This window comes from Chlorocebus sabaeus, chromosome 20 (assembly GCF_047675955.1).
Source record: "Chlorocebus sabaeus isolate Y175 chromosome 20, mChlSab1.0.hap1, whole genome shotgun sequence".
NCBI classification, from domain to species: domain Eukaryota; kingdom Metazoa; phylum Chordata; class Mammalia; order Primates; family Cercopithecidae; genus Chlorocebus; species Chlorocebus sabaeus.
The window spans coordinates 35,455,207-35,463,812 of record NC_132923.1 but is presented as its reverse complement, the minus strand read 5'-3'; positions in this window follow the sequence as shown (position 1 = coordinate 35,463,812).

Sequence of the window (8,606 nt, the reverse complement as noted above, 5' to 3'; positions counted from 1 at the left end):
CATCTCACCTAAGGTAGAGCATGCATCATTACAATTACAGAGGATTCAAAGATGAAAAGAAGTAGTCCTGTCCTAAAACAACTTATAATCTTTAAAAAATAGAAAATATCATATCAGACATAACTTATACATCTCCTTGGATACCAGTGGCCTTGCCTCTGCTGCCTCCCAGGCCATTAGCTTCTCCTTGGAAGCCTCTGAGGTACACTTACTTTATTACTCATGCAGTTCTGCTGAATGGAGCCAACTAATTGCTTCTCCAAGAGTATCGGCCCTCCACCGTGGTTGCCACCGTGCAACTGGGTAACCAGCCATATGCCCAGAGTCTCTGGCTACTTCTGCCACTTATAGGTTCAGATGAAACACTTCACCACAGGGCATGGTTTTTGGCTTCCTGATCAGCTAGATATTACATCTGGAAGTACAGGAAAATTAACTCCCTGTGGGATCAGTTTGAGTCAAAGAAGGGAAGCAAATAATAATTCTCTCACCTCTCTCCCTTCCAACCACAGTTTTCCAGGGTGGCTGAGCAATAAGCGTAGCAAGCGATTCAGTCTCTCTGTGGCTTATTTTGAAGCAGTGGCTTGGCATGATAACCTATTACTTCTCATCCTTCCCAGACTCACTTCCTTTTCCCTCACTCTCACTGCCCTGGGATTGCATCTTCCATACAAAGTTTAATCATTTAATCCATGCCTCAGGGTCTGTTTCCTAGGGAACTCAGGCTAAGAAAAACATGAGTAGAACTATTAGGCACATTCTGATAACCTCCCTAATAGGGTTACTAGAAGCACTCTGGGAACCTGGAGGAGGAAGAGAAGATTAATTTAGCTGGATTTTAATACGAAGAATGGTTAATATTTACCTCTTGCTAAATGCCAGTCACTATCTAATGAGCCTCACATGTACTATGATTTTCCTCATTTTACATACGAGTAAACCAAAGCGAAGCAAAGTTAAATAACTTACTCCAGGTCATACAGCCTACTGGTAGAAGTTAGGATTCAAATTTTACCATAAAGATAATGCTCTTAATTGCTAGTCTTTGAAAAAGTTATGCAAAATGCAATAAGGGGCCAGGCTTGGTGGTTCACGCCTATAATCCCAGCACTTCGGGAGACTGAAGAGAACTGATCCTTTGGGTCTAGGAGTTCAAGACCAGCCTGGGTAACATGGTGAAACCCAGTCTCTATTTAGAAAGTTTTTAAAAAGGCAGTGAGGGAAGAAGATCAAGTCAAATGGACTCTGGAGCTCCAAAATTTGAAACTGGTGAGTCAAAGAATGAAAGGAGAGTCATTAGGCTTAAGATAAGAGAAGATATGGAATAAGGAGAGATCCTTATGTAGCCTGGTGTTCTTTATGATCATTCCTCTTCACACAGCCATCTCTCACCACATCTTTCCCCTTCTCCAACACACAACACACTAATATAACTGAACAGTTTGTCTTCAGGGTTAGCACGTAACCCCATGTTTCCCTCCCACTAACTGTTTGCCTGAAAGGAAAAAAAAACATACACTTCGTAGATAAATCCTCTCATTCCACACTTACAGATAAGGAGCCTCTAAAAGCAAATATCAGACTTCGTTTTAGCCATAAATGATGTTATCAAACTCTTTCCTGTTTTGATGGAGGGGGACAGTTAGAAGGCAAGAAAGCCCTGGGTCCCTGGAAGGGGACAGAACATTCTGTAGGCAGGAAAGATGGCCTTACTAATTATACAATTTATTCATGGCTCTTCATGGTTCATCTTCATCTGAGAACAAGCAAGAAAGAGCTAGTCATAGCAGTCTTGTGGGGCCATGCTTTGACAAATCATCATGGAAACCATGATCAGATAAGAAACATAAGCAGAGATCTAATCCATGGTAGGATATTTATAAAAAATGGACAGAATTCTGTTTGGAATGTCAACTGTTTTAAACATGGAAATTGTAATCAGATGCTGGGTATTATGAAACGTAATGACTGTTACAGTTCAAATTTAGTTTCAACAAATGTTTTTACAAGAAAATCCTCTATGGAAATAACATCGTTTCTAAGCTTAATCTTGGAACGATAGACAATTTTGTTAAAATCGTATTTGTTATATTTTATCAGTCAATAATGGATGTGATTATAGAATTCATTTTATAAGGCATGCCCCATATGTGTGTGAGATGCTAGTGAGGAAGATCAATAGGAAATAGCAATATTTGAAGTAAAGAATTGCAGTCCTCTAAAATGCCCAAGCATAACTTTTAAAATAAAATTTCCCATGAGTCTTAGCCTATTTAGACTACTAGAACAAAATGCCTTAGACAGGGTAATTTATAAACAACAGAAATTTGTTGCTCATGGTTCTGGAAACTGTGAAGTTCAAAGTCAAGGCACCAGCAGATTCAGTGTCTGGTGATGGCTTTAGGGATGACACATTGTTCTTGTGTCCTCACGTGGCAGAAGAGACAGAAGGAGTAAATAGGCTGCCTCAAGCCCTTTAGAGGGGTACTAATTCCATTCATAAGGGTGAGTCTCCTCCAAGGCCCCGCCTCTCAATACCATCACCTTGATGGTTAGGTTTCAGCATATGAATTTTGGAGGGATACAAACATTCAGACCATAGAATCATATACATTAATTTTTAAAAAATTTTTCCTCAATTTTACTTCGTGTCCCTGTGTGTTTGACGTTCCTAGTCATATCACCATTTTGAACAAGGACAGCAACTTATTAGTGTTGTTACCTAAGCTTGTGCATTTTGTAGTTGTTCAATACCATAAGGATCCCCATGCTAATGAATCCTTTTAATTACATCTGATTTTACAAACATTTGGATATTCGTTTGGCTAAATTTAGTTAACTTTAGTTAACCAAACAGTCAGGGGAACAGCACTGATGCACTTCCCTGCACTGTATAACTGTCTTCTATGAGACAAGAGAAATCTATTTCATGATGGTTAAAAGCTCCCCATGGTCCCACGAGCTAATTAAAATAAATTAGAGTCGTGCTTAGTAGCAATAGAAAATTAATATTTAATTTAAAATAACTAGTTTTAAATTACATTTTTGTGTGTTTTCCACAGTTCATTAAAATCATTTTTATATCAAAATTGAGTAACATAAAATGTTAGCTTTTCTATTTCCACTGTAAAATAATTATCACGAGTTGAGTGGGGTGCAGTGTCTCATGCCTGTAATCCCAGCACTCTGGGAGGCTGAGGCGGGTCGATCACTTGAGGTCAGGAGTTCAAGACCAGCCTTGTCAACATGGCAAAACTCCTTCTCTACTAAGAGTACAAAAATTAGTTGCGCATGGTGGTGAACACTTGTAATCCCAGCTATTTGGGAGGCTGAGGCATGAGAATTGCTTGAATCTGGGAGGTAGAGGTTGCAGTGAGCCGAGATTGCACCACTACGCTCCATCCTGGGTGATGAGTGAGCCTCTATCTACAAAACAAAAACAAAAACAAAAACAAAAACAAAAAAAAATAATCATGGGCTGGGTCCAGTGGCTCACACCTGTAATCTCAGCACTTTGGGAGATGAAGGAGGGAGGATCACTTGAGGCCAGGAATTTGAGTGCAGCCAGAGTAACACTAGTGAGAGCCTGTTTCTACAAAAAATTTAAAAATTAGCTAGATGTGGAGGTGCACACCTGTAGTCCTAGCTTCTCAGGAGGCTGAGGCTGAGGCAGAAACCCCACTTGAGCCCAGGAGTTCGAAGTTGCAGTAAGCTATCATTGTGCTACTTGCACTCCAGCCTGGGTGACAGAGCCAGACCCTGTCTCTAAAATAAATAAATAAATAAATAAATAAATATTAGCACAAATTTAGTGGCTTAAAATAATGCAAATTTCTTATCTCACAGTTCTACAGGCCAGAAGTCCAGTATGAGTTCCTTCCTGTTGGCTCTAGAAGAAAATCACTTCCTTGCTCATTCAAGTGTTAACAGAATCCAGTTCCATGTGGCTGAAGGACTGAGGTCCTCATTTTCTGCCCGATAGTGAACTGAGGGCCATTACTGTGGCCATTTAGAGGCCACTGTAGTCCCTGATTCATGGCCTCCTTCCACCCTAAAAGCCAGGCATGTTGGGTTGAGTCTTTGTTGCATCTCTTTCTGACCACAGCAAGAAAAAAGTTCTCTGCTTTAAAAAATGCATGTAGTTCGATTGGACTCACCTGGGTTGTCCAGGATATTCAGGACAGATAATCTGAAGGCCCATAACCTTAATCACATCTGTAAATTCCCTTTCACCATGTAAGATGACATATTCACAAGTTCCAGAGACTAGGACAGGGACATCTTTGGGGGCCGTTATTCTGTCTACCATACATGAAGAAGCACATGGGTGGTGGAGGGAAGAAAAATTATCTAAGACAAAACTATGTTTTACACATTTTTTTTTTCCCCAGAACATGTCTCCCAAACATTGTCCCTGTAAGTGGTTTAGAACTCTTGAAATGTCACGCTTACTGGTTTACAGTGCATAACTTAACAGTTTACAGTGCAGAAGATATCCATCATGAAGCATGACACACTGGCACTGTTTTCTTTTGTTAGAAGGTCTGTTGGCCTCTCCTTTTTAGGGTATTATGCCAACCAGCATCAAGAGCCTCCTGACTTTCTGACCTCATGGTCTGATATCTGGATCTTACAAACTGCTCTAAATGTTCAAGGTGAACTGTGGCAGTTCTCCAGAAGTATATAGCCTTTCTGGAGAATCTACTCCAAACAACAGGACATGCTAATTGTGGATCTCTCTAGGGGATCAAAGTTACTTTTAGGTGAACTCCAATGAGGATCTGATTTAATCCAGTTATATCTAATAGTCTGACCAGCAGACTTTTCTGGTGGTCATTTTTTTTATGTGGGTTTGGACCATCGATTTAAGTTACTAGACTATTGCGGTAGCTTTCTAATTCATCTCCCTGCTTCCAGTCTCTCCCCACAATATCTTATCCTCTATATTATCAGAACAGTGGGAATTCTCAACTTTTTAGTGTTTAACATCCCTGAGGAATGCACTACCTTTCCATTAGTAACAGTGCCTCACAATGGTAGTACTTCTCTACACAAAGTCTGTTAGTTTATAAAAGAATCCTAGATGATTCTGAGTCCCCATTACTCACCCCCAAATAATTCTGCAACCTCCTTTTTATATACTTTAAGGGGGCATAGGATCATCATCATCATAAAATTTTTTGCCTGTAATCCTAGCGACCTGGGAGGCAGAGGCGGGAGGATCACTTGAGCCCAGGAGTTTGAGGCTGCAGTGAGCCATAATCACGCCACTGCACTCTAGCCTGGGCAACAGAGTAAGACCTTGTCTCTTAAAAAGTAACAAAAAAAAATAACAAACCTTTTTATTGTCATTACAATAACACGCATTTCTTACCATGTGCCAGATATTGTTCTAGGTGCTTTATGTATGTTAATTACTTTAATCTGTGTTAACTGCTCTGATTAAACCAATGTTTCAGATGAGAGAAATGAGGTTAAGTGACTTGCTCATAGTCATATAATTAAATTAATAAGTGAGGGACCTGTGATATAAACTCAGATTCCATACTCTCAACCACTAAGCCAAATTATAACCCAGCACCCTCTGTTAAGAATCCAGGATTATCTATTTGCTAAAACATAAATATTATCATACCACTACTTTTCAAAACTTTACATATTTTATTTATTTATTTTTATTTTATTTTATTTATTTTGAGGTGTAGTCTCACTCTGTCGCCCAGGCTGGAGTGCATTGGTGCACTCTTTACTCACTGCAACCTCCACCTTCTGGGTTCAAGTGATTCTCTTGACTCAGCCTCCCAAGTAGCTGGGATTATAGGCACACACCAACACGCCTGGCTAATTTTTGTATTTTCAGTAGAGACAGGGTTTCGCCATGCTGGTCAAGCTGACCTCAGGTGATCTGTGTGCCTCGACCTCCCACAGTGCTGGGATTACAGGCATGAACCACCGCGCCCAGCCTAAAGATTTTAGCATAGCGTTCAAGACTCTTGATTATCCATATCCAACCTCAAAACTGATCCTAATGATTTCATTCTAGTATCCCATCACATTTGCTTCCATTCAGTAAACATGGATTGGGTATTTTGATCTAGGTAAAAAGGGTATAAAGATCCTACAAGGTACATCAGAGAAACAAAGAAATAATGGTCATAAACAGAGAAGGGGATTTACTTATTGAGGCTTTATGTGTCAGGCACTGTGCTGTTCCATGTATTTACCCCTTACAGTTGGGATAGCAGTGGTACAACTGGGATTTAAACTCTGGCCTGTCTCCAAAGCTCATGGTTTTTCCATGATACCAGAGGTTTTCAAAATTTTTCTTTCCTGTCAAGTAACTTATTATTGAAATAGAAATAAGCCAAATAGATGACAGCAGAACTTCTCTGATTAATCAGATGTGAAGCCCAGAACCCCGACCTACCTCCATCCCCAGGTCTCTGACAGGACACCACAGAGCTCAATTTGGAAACCATGCACGCCACAGTGCTGCTTTTCTTTGGTTTGGCCTTTTAATAATGTACAAAGTGCAATAGTGTAAATAGTGTAGGGTGTGCAATGCATTTTGGGAACTAAAAAATAAAAGGAGGAACCAGAACTAAATTTTATAAAAGAAAAGTAATTTCCACAGAGAAGGTTACATTTGACCTGTGTCTTAAAAATGGGTAGGGGTTTTCCAACAGAAGAATGAAGTATGAAGTCTTAAGGCAGACACAGCAATATAAATATCCTGACCACGTTTGGCATTCTCATATTTCATTGCCTTTAAAAACAAAAATGGAAACTTGGTGCCTGGACAGTATAGTGTGGTCATAAGAGACGAGGTTGGAAGACAGGGGACTGGAACTAGACATGCTGGACTAGCTACTTCAGTGCCTCGTTCTTCATCTTTTCATGTATGAATTCAGAGGATCTCACTAGGGACCAATAAAAACTCCTTCAAGCCATAGAAACATCATTCTGTAGATCATGTACAATTTCTTTTCTGCTATTTTATCTGCAAATGTAGAAGAAAAACTATTACAAGTGTCATGATTATGAGCTGGGGTTTTACTACTCACTTGCTTTATGATTCAGAGCAAGGTTCTTAACTACACTATGCTTGAATCACCCTAGTTAACTACATAAGGTTGTTGGAAAAAGTATGTTAATGCACATAAAGTACATTGCCTGCTGTATATCAAGGGTTTAATAAGTGTTAACTATAATTATATATGTGTGTGCACATAATGCATATGTACATCTACTTGGGTAGAACTTTTAAAAGATTCACAGGGTATACAGAATATGTAGACTTCAAAAATGCAATAAAACAAGAAAAGTATCTTTGTAATCTTAACTAGAAGTAAGTGTTTCCAACATTAAAAGCTGGACTTTTCGTTTTAAAAAAAAAATGTTAAAGTTTTTTTAATTGACAAATAACGATTGTACGTATTTGGAGAATACATAGCGATGTTTGGATCCATATAATGTGTAGTGATCAGATGAGGGTAATTAGCATATCCGTAATTTCACGTATTTGTCATTTCTTTGTGTTGAGAACATTCAATATCATCCTTCTAGCTATTTGAAACTATACAGTATTGTAAATTATAGTCATCCCACAGTGATATAGAACACTAGGACGTATTCGTCCTATCTAGCTGTAATTTTGTGTCCTTTAACAAATCTCTCCCTGTTCTTCCCATTCTCTTACCTTCCCAGACTCTAGTATCGCCTGCTCTACTATTTACTCAAAAAAAGTGGATTTTTACGTATTGCTTTGACTTTAGGTCAAAAAAGTGAAGGAATTGCATCTTCTTATCTATCCTTTTGGTCCTTGGAAAGACTTATTTTCTTTATTGTAGTTTGTTTTCTAGAAAGAAATAATCTATCCAACTTCTAAAACTCCATATTTAAATGTCTGTTTTGATTTAATTCAACAAGAAAAATAAGGATAATAGCTCTCATGTTTAATATACATGTGTGTCAGGCAATTTTAGACACTTTACTCAGATAATCTCATGTATCCTCACAACAATTTTATGAAATAAATATTCTTATTCCCATTTTACAAATGAGTAAATAGAGGCAAAGAGGATTAAAGATTCTGCCCAGGTCATGTGACTAAGAATTGCAGAGCCAGAATTCTGTCCCAAGTACTGCCTTGCTGGTCACGTTTGACTTTCCCACTTGCACTGCAGGACCCAAGCTGCTTTCTGAGGAGAGCAGGGAGCTGCCCTGAGATCAACACTTGGTCCTGTTCTATCAGTACTTACGAAAAATAGCTACTGATCTAAATTCTCTAGGTATCCGAATGTCCTTCAATAGATGGAAGAGTAAACTGAATGTGGCATATCCACACAATAGAATATTTTTTGGCCATAAAAAGGAATAAAGTACTGTGCTAATACATGCTACAACTTGGATGGACCTTGAAAACATTATGCCAAGTGAAAGAAGTCAATCAAAAAATACCACGTAATGTATGGTTCCATTCATATCAAAGTCCAGAACAGAGAAATCTATAGAGACTAAGATGGTTGCTTAGAGATAGGAGGGCGGGGGACAACGCAGTAATAGCTAAAGAGGATGGAATTTCTTTCTGAGGTGATAAAAATGTT